This window comes from Aegilops tauschii, chromosome 7, assembly GCF_002575655.3.
Source record: "Aegilops tauschii subsp. strangulata cultivar AL8/78 chromosome 7, Aet v6.0, whole genome shotgun sequence".
In the NCBI taxonomy this organism is placed as follows: Eukaryota; Viridiplantae; Streptophyta; class Magnoliopsida; order Poales; family Poaceae; genus Aegilops; species Aegilops tauschii.
In genome coordinates, this window is record NC_053041.3 from 291,590,233 (window position 1) to 291,608,952 (window position 18,720).

Genomic DNA, 18,720 nt, shown 5'->3' on the forward strand with positions numbered 1-18,720 from the left:
AGGAATCTGAAAGACAACAAAAGCAAGATCTTTCCCTCCACTACGAGGGGGAGGTAAGGAACTGCCATCTAGCTCTCCACTTGATTCTCCTTCTGTTTTGAGTAAACTTGCGACACCTACACCTGCTATTGATTCCAATATGTCGCATGTTATTGATGATGCCACTTTTGCTATGCATGATTCTTATGATGAAACTACTTCTCTGCTTGATAACTATGCCACTAGGTAAATTTCTTGATGAACAACTTGCTAGGGTTAGAGAGAATGAAATTACTGAAACTGATGATATTATTGAAACTGAAGATTATGATTCTCCCCCTAGATATGAATTGCCTGTTGTACCTGAGGATTATGTTATGGATGAAGAAACTACTAGGGACTTCTTTGCTTGCAATGATAGAGAAGATCTTAAAAAACTATTAGCTAAGTTAAAAGAAAAATCTTTGAACGCAAGAATGAAATATGATCCCACTTTTTCTACTTCACCTATCTTTGTTACTGATAAGAATTACGAATTCTATATCGATCCCGAGTTAATTACTTTGGTCGAATCTCATCCTTTCTATGGTTATGAATCGGAAACTATTGTGGCACATCTTACTAAATTGAATGATATAGCCACCCTATTTTCTCATGAGGAAAAATTTCGCTATTACTATATTCTCAAATGGTTCCCTTTCTCGTTAAAGGTTGATGCTAAATTATGGTTTAATGCTCTTGCTCCTGGTTGTGTGCGTAGTCCCCAGGATATGATTACTACTTCTCTGCAAAATATTTCCCCGCTCATAAGAAACAAGCTGCTTTACGGGAAATATTTAACTTTGTGCAAATTGAAGAAGAGAGGCTCCCACAAGCTTGGGGGACGCTTCTCTAATTACTTCATGCTTTGCCTGATCATCCTCTCAAGAAAAATGAAATACCTGATATCTTTTATAATGGACTAACCGATGCTTCCAGAGACCACCTCGATAGCTGTCCTGGTTGTGTTTTCATGGAAGGAACTGTTGAGGAAGCTGAATTGCTATTGAATAATATATTGAGTAATGATAATGATTGGACACTTACTGAACCAACTCCTAAGCCAACTCCAAAGAAAAGAGGTATTCTATTCCTCAGTCCTGAAGATATGCAAGTGGCAAAGAAATCTATGAAAGAAAAAGGTATTAAAGTTGAAGATGTTAAGAATTTACTTCCTATTGAAGAAATACATGGTCTTGATAACCCGACACAGGTAGTAGAGGTAAACTGCCTCCATAGATTTGATGAATGTGATATTCCTCATAATAAGTCTGCTAGTCAATGCTTGGATGAGTTTGATAATTTTATTGTAAAACAAGAAAATTTCAATGCTTATGTTAGTAGACAATTGAAACATAATGCTTACATGCTTGACCACTTGGGTGATTATGTGAGTAGAACTATTAATGATCTTAAGCTTATTAGTAAACATGCTTCCATGGTTACAACTCAAGTAGAGCAAGTACTTAAGGCACACGATGAATTGCTTAATGAGTTAAATAGAAAAATAATGATAATGCTGTTAGGGTTATGACCAGAGGTGGTAAGATGACCCATGAACCTTTGTATCCTGAGGGCCATCCTAAGAGAGTTGAGCAAGATTCTCACAAAACTAATACTGATGCACCTAGTCCTTCTAACAAAAAGAAAAGAAAATCGATAGGACTTTCCATGCTAGTGAACCTGTTATAGATACACCTAAGAATCCCAATGATATTTCTATTTCTGATGCTGAGACACAATTTGGTGATGAACATGAACCTGGTGATAATGTTAATAATGATGCTCATTTGATGCTCAACCTAGTAATGATAATGATGTAGAGATTGAACCTGCTGTTGATCTTGATAACCCACAATCAAAGAATCAACGTTATGATAAGAGGGACTTTGTTGCTAGGAAACATGGTAAACAAAAGAGAACCATGGGTTCAGAAACCCATGCCCTTTCCTCCTAAACCTTCCAAGAAAAAGGATGATGACGATTTTGAGCGCTTTGCTGAAATGATTAGACATATCTTTTTGCGTATGTGTTTGACTGATATGTTTAAAATGCCTCCTTATGCTAAATATATGAAAGATATTGTTACTAATAAAAGAAAGATACCAGAAGATGAAATTTCCACCATGCTTTCTAATTATACTTTTAAAGGTGGAATACCAAAGAAACTTGGAGATACAGGAGTACCAACTATACCTTGCTCCATTAAAAGAAACTATGTTAAGACTGCTTTATGTGATCTTGGAGCTGGTGTTAGTGTTATGCCTTTCTCTTTATATCGTAGACTTGAATTGAATAAGTTGACACCTACTAAAATCTCTTTGCAAATGGCTGATAAATCAATTGCTATACCCATCGGTATTTGTGAGGATGTGCGTGTTGTGGTTGCAAACGATACTATCTTAACGGACTTTGTTATTCTTGATATTCCCAAGGACGATAGTATTCGATCATCCTTGGTAGACCCTTTTTGAATACTGCAGGGGCTGTAGTGAGCATATGGTACACTATCCGAAGAAACAACCTCAAGTTCATAGTATCAATTCTATTGGAAAAAAATTTAAATATTACTATTGGAGGTTTTGAATTTCCTCTTCCTACTGCCAAAAAGAAATATGATATTCTTATTGTCGGGGAAAATCTTATCACTGTTGAGGTAACCTAGTGTTAGTGGAAAATTCTCCGGTTTCATCTCACTCAGAAGAGGTTTGTTAATAAGACTTGATCAACCTTGTTAATGGATTCCTTTTGATGGCATGAGATGGATGAATTTAGAAGGCACAACTGTGTGTACCCATCTTTTACTTTTTGTTATTTAGATTAAATAAAGAAAAATAGTATTTCATGTCTATTTTCTGAATTATCCATGCAATGAAAAATGTCCCAAAAATAAAGGTTCTCCAAAAGCCCTGAAATTTTAGTATGATTTTTTATAGAATATTTGAGAATTTCTGGCACTTAAAACACAGTAGGGGGCCTCACCAGTGGGCCACAAGGCTGGAGGGCGCGCCCTATGCCCTGGGCGCCCAAATTTATATGGTCCGAAGTAGTTTTGATGCATGATATAGCCTCTAGGCACTTGTAGGACTAGTTGCTATTAATTTTGTTGAGTTTGGTTCACTTTTATTTTGAGTCACTAAAAATTTCAGAAATTTTCAGAGGAAGAAAATAATGAGGAGGTTGTTGAGAGGTTCTTCGTGCGGTGGTTCGAAGGAAAAGGAAAATGACGAGATGGAGAAGCCCAAGTACAATCTTCCTCGCTCCGCGGAGATTCAGCCGCGTGAATGGCCACGTGATGCATTCTTGGAGGCGGCCGAAATTTATGAGGATTTCTGTTATTTGGCTGGGAATGTAGGCATCACTGACTTCCTCCATGACCAGTGTGATCAGTATCTCCTACTCACTAATACTTTCGTGGAAAATTTTCATTTTCATGTTAGGACATCACCACCCATGGCAGACTTTTACGTATATGATGAGTACAAGGAAATGACTCTTTATGACTTATGTGAGGTTTGTAAATTACCTTATGAGGGTAACGTTGAGGAACCACATCCTAATGATGTGGAAGATTTTATTGATGAAGTCACCGTAGGGTAATGGAGAAGGGTGTCGGAAGCGAGATTGGCTAGTTTACATTTTTCCTGTTTTACGCTATTACTCATTATTTGCTGGGAGATGTTTAATTGGTTGCGGGGAGAGCGGAGGCCTTAGTGCTCCTTGTTGGGGATATTACTACTAGGTGTAAACCGGCCAGGAGAGGCCAGATTAACCCCATAATGGTTCATTATATCTGAAGCCCATGAAGACAAAGACGGTGACGCTTTATGAAGGCCCAGGGCCCAAAGCCGGTTTAAGGCCTGTAGACATAAACCGGCATTGATATGTAAACTTGTGTTGTAAGATAGAAAGAGCAGAGACCGAGCCGGACACGTTTATGAGCCGGCCTTGGGATTCTGTAAACTGACGGGCGTCAACCCATGTATATAAGGGGACGACCCGGCGACAGTTTAGGACAACAGACAACAACTCGAGACCCAGGCAAAGAGTATTCGCTCCCTGGTCATCGAAACCCTAGCAATTCCACAACAACTGGATTAGGCATTTACCTTCACCGCAAGGGGCCGAACTAGTATAAACTCTCTACGTCCCTTGTCCGCTTTAACCCCTTTAAGCTAACCCGTAGCAATGGCTCCACGACTAAGTCCTTTCCTTAGGACATCTGCCGTGACAAAACCACGACAGTTGGCGCCCACCGTGGGGCTATCGCACGATGGTTTCGAGTTCTTAGAGGGCAGCTTCGAAGGACTCAAGGGCTACGCTGTGGGTCGGATGACCAAGAGTCGTCGTGGCAAGCTCTACATCGACGATGCAGGCTGGGGCCCCGAGGCCGGCTCAATCGAGTACGAGTACCGGGTCCCCTTTGGCGGCATACACGTTTTCATTGGCAAGATCGGTGAACCGGGCCCTGAGCCGGACATCTGCACCGACATCATCGAGACGGCTCAGCGTGCGAGATCTGCCCGGGTTAAGCCCGCCATGAAGCGTGCCTTCGTGGGAGTCATCCACGGAGTGGAATCTGAGGATAGACCGGAATCTGGTGGTGAGACCATCGTTTATTCCGGCGACGAGTAATCGACCGGAGAGACTGAGTCGTTATATCAGTTGCAAGATGGCCGGGTTGGGGGCTGTTCCGATGGCGACAGTATTCCGGACCCCTTTGATCCGCCAAACCGGGTTGCGATCTTCATGGCCGGTACACAACCAGCGCTCCACTCTTCGACCGCAGCGGCGGTGATTTCCGGATCAGCAGCAGCAACAGCGGCCGGGGTAGGAGGCCCTGTCCGACTGCTGGCTCAGGTTCTATCTGATTTATTTGATGCTTTGGCGACACTGATGGCGGAGGTTAACCCGGCGGATCAAGATGCGCATAATGCGGAAATCGCGAAGGTGAAAGATCAGATCACCCAGGCCAAGGCCGACATGGCAGCAGAGGATACCAGGATGGCTGCGCAGCGGGCCGCATTGGATGCATAGGCTTACCGGCTTATGCTAGATTAGAGTGCGTCAAATGATGTCCTGAAGAGAAGGTACCGATCTCGCCTGCCGCCGATTTATGAAGCTAGGAACCTCTTTAATACACCAGGAGCAGGGACCAGTAATCGGCCGGTGGTAAACCGGGCGGAGGCACCTGGAGCAGGGGTGCCGATTCAGCCACGTTTGGTGGATCCGCCTCACCAGAACAACGTTTCGACACAGCATGTCCCGACACCACCGGGTCATTGCTCTAACCCGATGGACAACATTGTCGCTGCCGCTTCACGGCTGGCGGCCCTCCCGATCGAAGGCGAGCCTCCGGTGGTAGTCGAGACGCGACGGGCTAGGGAGCTTCTTCAAACAGCTTTGGTTCAGCACCAGGCTTATTCAGATAGTCGCGAAAGGATCCATTCTACTCCCCGCCCAAGCCGGAGCTACAGCAGGCGTATTGATGAGCCGCCCGTGTCAAGCAATGCGCGAAACCGTGATCCGCCCCATGGTCATAACCCAGAGGGTGGTGGTGGTGATGCTCAGGATGTGGTGGATCACGCTAGAGCTCGTCGGGAGGCCGAGTTAGCAGCACAGCATGAGGCCCGCCAGCTTACACCGGTTCTTCCAACCACGTCGGTGGAACCAGGAGTTACTTCTATCTCTTTGGGAGTACCGTGTCTCGTCCCAGCGCTGCGCAATGTGCGTCTGCCCAAGGATTTCAAAGGCCAGCGTAAAGTGCCGAATTACACCGCCGATTTATCCCCCGAGTCGTGGGTCGAAAGCTATGAGATGGCAATGGACATGCTGGATGTGGATGATGCGGCGTGCGCTAAGTACTTCACCATGATGTTAGAAGGAACGGCTCGCACTTGGTTGAAGAACTTGTGAGCTAACTCCATCGGGTCATGGGCCGAGTTGAGGGCCCGGTTTATCCAGAATTTCAAGGATACATGCAAGCAACCCATGTCAATTGTGGATTTAGCTGCCTGTGTCTAGGAGGAAGGAGAATCAACAACCCATTGGGTGCGCCGAGTCTCGGAGATTTTACATTCTTTGGACCGCATCAACGCTGATACAACAGTTTTGACATTGGAAGGAAATTGCCGGTTTGCACCTCTGAAGTTGAAGTTGGGACGGCTCAAACGTCACTGCAATGACATGGGGACTCTCATGGCCGCTCTGGTGAAGTATGCCGACTCTGATAGTACCAAGGATCCCGAGTCTGATGATGATAAGACAGGGAAGGGAAAGAAGAGCAGCAACGCCAAGGGGCAGCAGCATAACCCGGCGGGTCATGGAAATAGCGGTAAGCGTAAAGCAGATAACAGTTTAGACTTTGTGGCTAATACAAACGCGCAGGACAAGGGCCAGCGGCGTAAAGGTAAACCGCCCCGGCGTAGTGGAGGACCAAGCCCTAATTTTGCAGCGTCTGTCTTACCTGTTAAACCAACCTTGCCCAAAGCACGGGTCGCAGGATAAACCGGCTACGCACCTCTGGAAGGATTGTTATATCATGCAGGAGTTCAAAAATTCCGATTTCTTTCGGTACGATCATGGACCGGGCGGCGGTTCAGGCCCCGGATCTCATGGCCCGGGTTACGGCGGAGGCAGTTCAGGTTTTCACGGTAATCAGAGTGGGCATTGCAATCAAGGCAATCAGGGCAACCAAGGTGGTTATAATCATCAGGGAAATCAGCAGCAGCAGCAGTCGGGTTACCAGAGCAACCCGAAGCAGTTGAATAGCGGCCAGTATCATGTCTTCACCACTAGCCTGGACAAGCGCGATCAGAAGCTTCATAAAAGGGCAGTGAGTTCCGTTGAACCGGCGGTTCCCCCATATTTACGCTGGTCTGAACAGCCTATTGTGTGGAGTCGAGAGGATCATCCACCCCGGGTTGATAATCCGGGTCATCTGGCATTGGTGGTGGCACCTCAGGTGGGAGGTTATAAGTTCACCAAGGTACTCATGGATGGGGGGAGTAGTATAAATATCCTTTATTATGAAACCTTCCGTCGCATGGGCTTAACAGATAAAAATCTTAAACCGTCCAACAAGGTCTTCCATGGTGTGGTACCTGGTAAATCGGCATATCCCGTTGGTAAGATAGCTCTGGAGGTTGTTTTTGGTGATGAGCATGATTAAAGATCAGAGATGTTGACCTTTGAGGTGGTGAAAATCAAGAGCCCATATCATGCCCTGTTTGGATGGCCGGCTTATGCTAAGTTTATGGCAGGGCCCTTTATGTCTATCTGCAGCTCAAGATGCCGGGTCTTAAGGGGACTATCACAGTGCACGGGAGCCGCAAGATCGCTTTGGAATGTGAAGAAGGTGATGCGGCATATGCTGAGTCGGTTTGTGCAACGGAAGAGTTGAAGTTCTACAAGGACAATGTTGATCCGGCAGATATGACTTCTTTGAAAAAGCCAACTACAGAGCATGAACCGGCCTTGAAGTTTAAATCGACTGACGAGACTAAGCTTGTAGATTTCGTTCCTGGCGATTCATCCAAGCAGTTTAGCATCAGCGCTAACTTGGATCCGAAATAGGAAAGCGTGCTCATCGAGTTCATCCGTGAGAATCGGGACATCTTTGCATGGAAGCCTTCTGACATGCCATGTGTACCGAGGGAACTCGCTGAGCACACACTTAATGTTGATCCCAAGTTTAAACCGGTCAAGCAATTTCTTCGCCGGTTCAATGAAGAAAGACGCAAGGCTATTGGTGAGGAAGTTGCCAGGCTCTTGGCGGCTGGGTTTATCATTGAAGTGTTTCATCTTGAGTGGTTGGCTAATCCGGTGATAGTACTTAAGAAGAACGGCACTTGGCGTATGTGTGTGGACTACACAGATCTCAACAAAGCTTGTCCGGCAGATCCTTTTGCCCTCCCCCGTATTGATCAAATTATTGATGCTACGGTGGGTTGCGAGCGTTTGAGCTTTCTGGATGCATATTCTGGTTATCATCAGATCAAAGGGCAGTTAAGGACGAGGAGAAAACAGCCTTCATAACTCCCTTTGGAGCCTTCGGCTATGTGTCTATCCCCTTTGGGCTCAAGAGTGCCCAGGCGACTTATCAACGGTGCGTGCAGAATTGTCTTCATAATCAGATCGGTCGCAATGTTCATGCCTATGTGGATGATATTGTGGTAAAATCCAGGAAGGAGGAGACATTGATTGATGACTTGAAGGAGACTTTTGATAACTTCCGGGTTTATAAAATGATGCTTAACCCGGCCAAGTGTGTCTTTGGTGTACCGACCGGCAAGCTCTTGGGTTTTCTGGTGTCTAACAGGGGCATTGAAGCTAATCCGGAGAAAATCAAGGCTATAACTTCCTTGGCTAAACCGAAGTGTATCAATGATGTCCAACGCCTGGCAGGCCCAATTGCCGCGTTGATCCGGTTTATCAGTCGCCTTGGTGAGAAGGCCATCCCTTTATATCATATGCTGAAGAAAACGGATAACTTCGTCTGGAGTAACACCGCCAATGAAGCGTTTAAGGATTTAAAGCGGCAGCTTGCTAATCCGCCGGTTCTTGCTGCTCCTGTTGATAAGGAGCCATTGTTGCTATATGTGGCAGCTAATGCCCGGGTTGTTAGCGTGGCTATTGTGGTGGAGCGCAAGGAGGCCGGAAAGGAGTATCTGGTTCAACGGCCGGTTTATTACATCAGTGAGGTACTTATTGAGTCCAAGCAAAGGTACTCGCATTGGCAGAAGCTGGTGTATGGAGTTTTCATGGAAAGCCGGAAGCTTAAGCAATATTTACAAGGTCATCCTATCACCGTGGTCAGCTCTGCTCCTTTGGGGGATATAATCCAGAACGGGGAAGCAACTGGCCGGATTGCTAAGTGGGCTATTGAGCTTGGGCCTCACGGATTAAAATATATGCCTCGGACGGCGATCATATCTCAGGCACTTGTGGATTTCATCAATGATTGGACGGAACTACAAGCGCCAGAGGAGAAGCCGGATCATACTTATTGGACTATTCATTTTGATGGGTCCAGGCAATTGGAAGGCTCGGGGGCTGGAGTCGTTTTAACTTCCCCACGAGGTGATAAGTTTTGTTATGTTCTCCGTTTAATGTTCCCTTGCACTAACAATGGAGCTGAATATGAAGCTTTACTCCATGGTCTTTGGATGGCTAAAGAGATGAATCTCAGCTGAGTTAAGTGCTTTGGTGATTCGGACCTGGTGCCTCAACAAGTGTCCGACACTTGGGATTCCAAGGACCCACTCATGGCAGCATATCGTCGTGAGGTGGATATTGTTGCAGGTTGCTTCAAAGGTTATCAGGTGGATCATGTGGACTGGCGGAAGAATGAAGCGGCGGACGCTTTAAGCCGCTTGGGTTCCGAGCGTAAACCGGTTCCCCCTAATGTCTTCCTGGATGTGCTGCATAATCCGTCCATCAAGCTCCCTGGTGAAGAGGATTTGGCTCTTCCTGATCCGGAGGCTCAGTTGGTGGCGGCTCTTCATGTTATCCCGGATTGGACAGTTCCATATCTGGGGTATATGAACCGGGGCGAGTTACCAGAAGATGAAACTTTGGCAAGGCAGATAATCCGGCGGTCCAAATCTATGACTATTATCAATGGAGAGTTACATCATTGCAGTGTGACAGGGGCGTTTCAACGCTGCGTATCTCCTGAAGAAGGCCGTGAAATTTTGCGTGAGATCCACGAAGGAGATTGTGGTCACCACACCGGTTCAAAGTCTCTGGTAGCCAAGGCGTTTCATCACGGTTTCTATTGGTTGACAGCTCATGCTGATGCCGAGGACTTGGTCAAAAGATGTGATGGCTATCAAAAATTCTCAAGGCGCGCTCATGTACCGCCTCAAGAATTGAGGATGATTGCAATCACCTGGCCGTTTGCAACTTGCGGGCTGGATATGGTTGGGCCCTTTAAGAGATCCAAGAACAAGAAGACCCACCTTTTGGTGGCGGTTGATAAATTCACCAAGTGGGTGGAGGCAGAGCCAGTTAGTAAGTGTGATGCAGCTACGGTGGTTCAATTCATCAAGAAGGTGATCTTCCGGTTTGGCTTTCCACACAGCATCATAACTGATAATGGTACCAATTTATCCAAAGGTGCAATGAAGGAGTTCTGTCAACATGAGCACATCCGGCTTGATGTGTCATCAGTGGCTCACCCCCAGTCCAATGGTCAAGCGGAAAGGGCCAACCAAGAGATCTTGAGAGGCATCAAACCCCGGCTTATGGTTCATTTGCAATGGACGCCGGGTAGTTGGGTTGAGGAGTTACCTTCTGTGTTATGGAGCATCAATACTACACCAAATAGATCTACGGGTTACACACCATTCTTCATGGTTTATGGAGCGGAGGCGGTCCTCCCAAGTGATATCCGTCATGATTCGCCTCGTGTGGCGGCTTATGTTGAAGCTGACAATGAGAAGGCATGGCAGGAAGCGCTGGACCTGTTAGATGAGGAACGTGACATGGCAGCAGCCCGTTCGGCGATTCATCAGCAAGATCTACGTCGATATCATAGCCGCCGGGTTAGAACCAGAACCTTTCAAGAAAGCGATTTGGTGCTCTCTGAGTCATCCAGGACCAGAGGGATATGCACAAGTTATCCCCACCTTGGGAAGGACCTTTTGTGGTCAGCAAGAATCTGCACAATGGGTCATACTACCTTATAGATGTTCGAGAGTGCAAAGACTCACGTAAATTGGAGGAGGAGACCCACCGGCCGTAGAATATCGCTCATCTTCGGCCTTACTATACTTGATCCATAGGCTCTGCTCATGTACATTGTTATGACAATGTATATATTATGATAAATATAATAAACTGGAACCTCAGCTAAAGCGGGGTATCCGTTGTTCTTCTTACATCATGTGTGGTTACATGGGGGCTTTTGTTTCGTAAAGCGGCTTCTGGTTTACCCCTTGATTCAGCTTCTCAAAGCTTTATAAAATCACTTGGGGGCTTGGTTGTACTTCAACTAAAGCTACACCTCTTGATCAGTGCAAAGCCACCAAAGAAATCACTTGGGGGCTTGGTCATATTTGAACCATAGTCACACCTCTTGATCGGCTCAAACGCCAAATTATTTCAGGGCCAAAGAGTGTTGCGAAAGAGTAACTCAAACATAGGCACCCACTGAGCACAGATCAAAATGTTACTTGGGTATTCTTTGCTGGCGCAATGAACAAAGAATCTACACTTGTAATAGGCTATCAAGCCATGGCTTGGAAGCCTGGTCTATACACCTAAAACCCCGGGTTAGCCTGCCTATTTAAGTAAGTCACTCCGCCCAGGTAAACCTGGTACGACCCTTCGAACTTTGACAAGTTACTCTGATAAGACCCTGAACTTGTCAAGTTAAAATGATGATTGGTTAAGGATTGAGGACCATCTTAAAAGGCTTTGTGAAATGGTTTAACTCAGTGGCCTGGCAGCCCATGAAAACCTCGAATTTGGGGCCTGGCAGCCCGTGAAAAGCCTCGACTACAAGTTTTCATTTGCTTTTGCCAAGTTTTTCTCTCTTTTTACAAGACTTATGATGTTTTTTGATAAACCGATGTTCATCAACCCGGCTAGGCTGTCAACTACAAGTTGTCAGTACATACTCACTTATAACCCGGAGTTTCTTAACCCGGTCTGGTTTCGACTCAAAGTCGCCAGTATTGCATAAACCGGTGTTTATTGCAACCCGGAACGGTTTTCATTGTAAACCGGCATCATATAACAGGAGTTATTGATACTCCAGATTAGGGTTACTACCCTCACTACAACAATTTGGTCAGACAACATTACGACTCAAAGTCACATGTATCAATTATTTTCATATTTGAATATCTTTATACAGCCTTGGTTATAAACCCTGGCTATATATCTAGGCATCATGACCCATTTGGCGGTAAACCGCCAGGACACTATCTATTTCTTTTGTGCAGGAATGACTTCGAGTAAATCGCCACGGTTTATAAGCATCATGTCTTAAGCATGGCAGATTAACAAGTGTCAGGCACAAATAAATATGCACGAAGGCATAACAGACCAATTACTTTAACTAGCCTATTACAAGGCGTTTCAGTGCCCAAAAGGATAATTGTTTCTCAAATAAGTGTTGCAGCACGTGGAAGAGTAAACCGGCCTCCGGATTATGATTGGTCACCAGCTTGACCCGACGGCTGCAGATCATCTTCCACCGGTTCCTCCTCTTCGTCTATACCCAGCGGCTGGAAGTCAATAGTTATCCAGTCTATCCCAATTAAAGCTTGGAACACAGCTTCGTCGCTTATAAGGGTGAACGGTTCAATTTCAGGGGCATAAGTGTGCTTACGGATTGGAGGAATCAGGTTTTGAGCCTCAGGAGTCGGTGCAGCAACCCGTTTGTTATTGGTGTCATAACTCGCCTGGTAATATGAAAGATCAGCTTCTTCAGCAAGTTGACAAGCCAGTGGACGCACTTCCCGGTTTATCGCGCGGAGATCATCAGTGCAAAATTCTGATTCGTCTTCTTTTAAGCTTGGGTAGCCTGTAATGACGTCCGCCGGATCAAGATCAGGCACCCATGCTTTTGCCCGGGTTAGTGCAGTCAAAGCGCCAGCCCTTGCAGCAGATCTCTTTAGCTCTTCTTCCCGGGCAGGCAGCATAGATAGCCTGTCTAAGGTATCCTTGATTAACGTCGGGGAGGGCTTATTGTGCAAAGCGGTGCAGATGATTCGTTGCGTGCCAGTATACAATTGCTCTATCAGCGTGTAGGCAGCCTTCAACTTCTTCTGTACATCAGAGCCCAGATGACTAATGCGAGTTCCTGCATCGTTACAAACGTCAATAAACCGGCAACGCATGGAAAGATATGTTGAAAGTATAAGGCAACGATGCTTACCGAACACAGCAGCAGTCATGGCATGTATCTGCCGCTTTACGCCAGTCAGCTCATCTACCACCGGTTTAAGAGCTGTTTCTGCGTCCTCGGCTCTTTTCTGCAAAGCGGAATTTTCCGTGTTCCAATCTGCACGCTCTTTGTTGAAGCTCTCCTTTAGCCTTTCCATAGCGGCTAAAGTGCTAGTCAGTTCATCCTTTGCCTTGGCGGTTTCGGCTTGCTGGGATTTGATGTTCTCTTGCAGGTCAGCGGTTTGGGCTTCCTTTTTGCTCAGTTCAGCCTATAACAGACAGAAGTATAATGAGTTGATGCTACATCTTTGAAGTACCAAGCACATAACAAGTTATGCACTTGATACTTGGGGGCTAATGCATATTTTCTTGTTCTCGGAAATTTTTGCAAGTCCCAAAGCACAATACAACTATTACTCTTGGCACTTGGGGGCTAATGTATGTTTGTTCAAAAGTACTCATTTGGGAAGTGTCGTGGAATTGTCACGGCAGATGTCCTTGAGCTAGGACTTAGTCGTGGAGCCATCGCAACTAGGAAGCTTGAAGGGGTTATGCGGGACAAGGAACACGAGGGTTTATACTGGTTCGGCCCCTTATGGTGAAGGTAAAAGCCTACGTCCAGTTTGGGTGATATCTATTAGGGTTACGATCGCCAGGAGTTAAACCACTAAGCCCGGCTCTCGATGAGATTGTTGTCGCCCTTAAACCACTGCCGGGTCGTCCCTTTATATACGGAGGCTGACGCCCAGCAGCCCTTAGAGTCCCGGCCGACTTATAAGAGTATCCGGCTCGGACTCTAAACTATACTTGCCTTACGCTACAAGTTCTACTATAATAATGATTATAACTACGGGCCTTAAGCCATATCCGGGTCTCAGCCCATCTCTGGCCCATCGTCTTGAAACTTGGCTCCGGGCTTCTGGCAGCAACCGTACGAGTAACCCGGCCCCTCCTGGCGGGTGACTCTAAGGTCTATATCCTCAACATTAGGCCCCAGATTGATTTGAGCCGGCTCATGTCAATCTTCAACTCTTCTGACAGAAAAAATCTCCAGCTTATCATTCATGTAAAAGCCATAACCCGGAGTGACGTCATCCTCTGGACTCCGGATGATCCGCCGTGACGTCATTCTCCATTAAGTCCATTTTTTACTCCGCCAGATCCGTAACGGATCTTTGCTTTTACTGCCATTCCGAAAATCGAGGCGTCATGGGGGGAGATAACCACGCCGTGGTCTCCTTGAATCTCGCGCCCACTTATGACCTCGCCTTATAAATAGGCCGGCCCAACAGGCTCTTCTCACGCTCTCTTCTTCCTCCTCACGCCGTCGCTCCTCTGCCCGAGCTCTGCCACTGCCGCCGCCGTCGCGCCCTTGATCTTCATCAACCCGGCCGCTGCATCACCCTAACTCGGACCAGATAATGGCGGCGACTTCCACTCTTCCCCAACTCTGGTGAGTCTCCTCTGCCCTACTAGAACAGATCTGTGATAGAGTTCAAACAGTTCATCCGTGTTCTTCGCCATGGTCCGCAGGCTTCAATAGTTCTTGTAGTTGCCACCCTTGTTTGATCTTGGATATGTGTAGACTTACTGCAGTAGTTGTTTATTACTCATTTCACCTGAAAAACGCACTTCTTTCCACTTCATAAGACCCCCTTCGAGCTCAAGAACTCCCCTGCGTCCGCATTTTAGGTCTAGAAAACTTTCTCTGCTCCGACCATTTTGATCCAAAAAAGTTACGGTAGTATGCGAAACCTGTTTTACCACACTTTGTAAAAACTGCAACCATTGAATCTTGGCGGCTTACATTTCCGGCTTAAAGAAAACATGCGCCGTAGAACTTTCCGGTTTAAAGAGAACCATGCTCTGTAGAATCCTCCGGCTTAACTGTAGTAAAGCCGTAAATAACCAATTTATTCTGAATCCCCCTGCGGCTTAAATAACCCACCATATCTGAATATATATCATTAGTCCCCTTCATAAGCCGCCATCTTAGTTTGAACGATAGATCTTCGGCTTATAATTAACCCGGACACTTTTCTCTTTATCATAGACCACCAACCTTCACCATGCCTCCCAAGGCTCCCATCACTTGCAACTGGATGAAGTCCAACGTCACCGACGAGACCCTGGCCAATTTCGTTAAGTCCGGATACTTGCCTAAGAAGGAAATCATGTCCTACCGTGCCTCTGACCCGTCGGAAGAGAGACCACAGCCAAGGGACGGGGAGGTAGTGATCTTCGCAGACCATATGAGCCGGGGCTTCGCACCGCCCGGCTCAAAGTTTTTCAGGGACGTGCTCAACTTCTTTGACTTACGGCCTCAGGATATAGGACCCAACTCCGTATCCAACATCTGCAACTTCCAAGTCTTTTGTGAAGTGTACCTTGGAGAAGAGCCCAGTTTACTGCTTTTCAGAGAGTTGTTCTACTTAAACCGCCAAAACGAGTGTGCCAACGGGCCAAGTCTGGAATTAGGCGGCATCTCCATCCAGCGGCGTAGGGACTGTCTGTTCCCTTACGCAGAGCCGCCAAGCCACCCCAAGGACTGGAATATGACTTGGTTCTACTGCCAAGATACGTCCCCGGCTGACGAGAACCCGCTGCCCGGCTTTCGCCCAACCCGTCTAGAGCCGACTCATCCGCTGTCGGACAAACTGACTGTAGCGAAACGCCAACCTCTGCTTCCAACTATCAATAAGATCAAGGCCCTGCTAGGCAACGGTCTGAACGGAATTGATCTGGTCCGGGTCTGGATCTCATGGCGGGTGATCCCATTGAGCCGTCGCCCCGGCTTAATGTGTGAGTACACCGGGCGAAAGGATGACCCGCAGAGGCACAGTCGCAATGATCTTCCAGAAGACGTTGCAGAGGAAGAGACCAAGGCTCTTCTAAACGAGAGCCTGGCAGACTACGGAAGAACCGGGCTAGCCCCCTTCTGCAAGACCAATCCAGCCCCAGCGGTAAGACGCTGACTTTAACTTTTATCTTCGTCTGCATATAACCTTCAACTGAACCGTTTTAAGAATCAATCATTGTATCTTTCAGGCTGATGATAAGTTCTGGAGGGTCAAATATGACCATGAAGCGGCCAAGAAGGCCAGAAAGGCGAAGAAAGCCGCCAAGAAAGCCGTCCCTCGAAAGAAGGGAAGCCGACCCACTGCTTCGGAGCTAATGCAATTAAGCGACAGCTCCGAGTCAGAGGTAACCCTTAAACCTTTAAATTCTTGCTATATTTGTTGTTTGTTGCTGTCCGCCTTATCAACACTTTGCTTATTGACAGGATGACACCGGCGCGAGTAACCCGGTGGTTGAAGAGGTAATGTCACTTTCCTCCGACTCGGAGCCTTTGCCACAGCTGAAAGTCCGAAGAGTAACCCGGAAAGTAAGCTTTTCACATCCATTAGCTCATCAAGACCCTCAATTTCTTTTGAAGCAGCAGGTTCACGAAAGCCGGCGTCACACCCGGGCCCGCAAGGACACCGACCTCTCCGCCGGGTTACCCGACGCAACAAGGAAGCGTCGCATTGAGGTTTTTTCTCACCTGTACCCTTTTCATCCGTTGCGGGTGTTATCCGTCAGCCACTCAACTCTTCTGACTCCAATTATCAGGAGACCTCCCCCTCTTCGGGTGACTCCATGCAGTCAAATCTGCCGGCCTTCAAGACTGCGCCCGGGTAACAACAATCTTCTTACATTATCTTTGTCTGTATTTACTCTTTATGCGCCTAACACTTCTGTCTTTTCAGTGCCCAGGCAAAGCTCACCAAAAGAGCAAAGAAGACCAGGTCAGCCGGAGTGCCAGACTTGCCTGACCCGGAGGTGACGGCTCAAGAGCCGCCAGCTGCCTCCGCCCCCGAAGCCACCACTCCAATGGACACGGCGCCTGAGGCCCCTGCCCCGACTACCAAGACAACGACCGAAGCGTCGGTTAACCCGGAGGCCTCCGGCTCAGCCCCACCAGCAGACGACCCGGACGTGGTAATCACCCGGACGGAATTCGTTGAGCCGGGGAGACCGACCGCGTTGGCCAAATGCTCCGCGAATGGGGAGTTACTGCAGCCCCACCGGGTGAACCTGGACCTCTCCGGCTACACCGACTTGAGCATTGGAGAGCTCGTCTCTGGCTACATCAGCCAAGTCCACAAGAGCCGGGACGCCGAGGTTGCCATGGTCAACCAGATCCAACAAAAATCCGAGGTACCCTTCTGCTGTCTTCTTACTTTACTGCATAGTTACCTTTGCCATGCTAGCCCCCAAGTCGATGACTTATACTTGAATATGTTGTAGACTTAGATTCCGGCTTACTCATCTGAGCCAGCAGTATGTAGATAGATGCGTTCAATATGCATTAGCCCCCAAGTGCCAAGTGTCTTTGCTTGGAAAACGCTTGGGATTTATATAATGACTGTCAATTAACCCGGAAATATATGCAGGCTGTTGGTAAGAAACTAGAGGCGGATCTTGCGGATCTCAAGAGCCGGCTGAAGATGCAGGAGATGGAGACCCGGAAGGCAAACGCCAAGTTTGTATCCAGCATCGCCACTCACAAAAAATTGAAGACCGAGTTTGATGCTGAAAGGAAAGCCTGGGTCGAAGAGAAGGCCGCACTGGTGACCCGGGCGGAACAGGCGGAGAAGGCTCTCACTGAGAAGACCGCCAAGCTCTCCGGCCTAAAACGCCAGGTTTCCCAAATGGTGGCTGCTATCTTCGGTAAGTCGCCTCACCGGCTTTCATCAAGTCTGTATATGTCATGATTCATCCTTGTTACCGGCTTATCTGATCTTGTTAAACAGGTCCCAGGAGTGCCAACCTCAACCAGAGCGTGGTCACCAAGTTAAAGGCCGTGTATACCCTGGTGGAACAGCTCTACACCGGGTCACAGCTTGCCTTAGCTGTGGTGGCCCTATCCAACGAGGTGCCAACTCATCTGGCCGAAGTCCTGCACCGGCTCGCTGTTCTGCCGCAGCGGATCCAGGAACTACGACGGGCCTCCGCGAGAGCCAGAGCAATTGCCGCGCTGAGCCGGGCCAAAGCATTCCTGCCGGAGCTAGACCCGGCAGACATCGCCCTGGGTTACCCAAGCCTGAAGGAAGACGGCTCAGCCTTCGACCAGAAAGACTTCGCGGCATGTGTGAAGGCTGTACGCCCGGTGGCCACCCTCATCGGGAACGACACCGACTTAACCAAGTACCAGCCGGGTTATGATGCGGAGAATCAGAGGATTCCAACCCCTCGCTATGAAGCCCTCAATCTGATCCCTCCGGCTCGTCAGCACACCTTCGCCCCGGAGATTGACCCGGCCGGGTTAATTGACGAAGAAGCCCAGTTCGAAGCTCTCAGCGGCACCAACTGGAAATCATAACCCTTCGAGGTCTTGGGATCAGCCGGAGGAGAAGACAGGAATGAGCCGGGGACTTCAACTCAGCGGGCATCATAAGTTAGCTGGCGGCTTATCAAACATTGTTCCATCTTTTAGACTTGAAGAATGATTGTAATAGAGTAAATGCAACAGTTTATCTCTGCCGTGCCATCGTGCACGTTTTGAACGCGAAAGCCCTTTGAATTTGTCTCTTTGATGTTTCTCCGGGTCATAATCATCCCCTTGTTTTTCTCAACCTCAAAAGATGCCTTTAAGTATCTGCATAGAAAAGGCAAATCACAAGTCTCGAGGTGGCTTACCGCCCTGAGAATCAGGTGTTTGAGATAAATAACCCAGAATACGAATCAAAAAAGGACTGGTCCTTAATTATACTCTGAACATATCCATAATAACACACTTAACAGCCTGTAAGCATCTTCCGG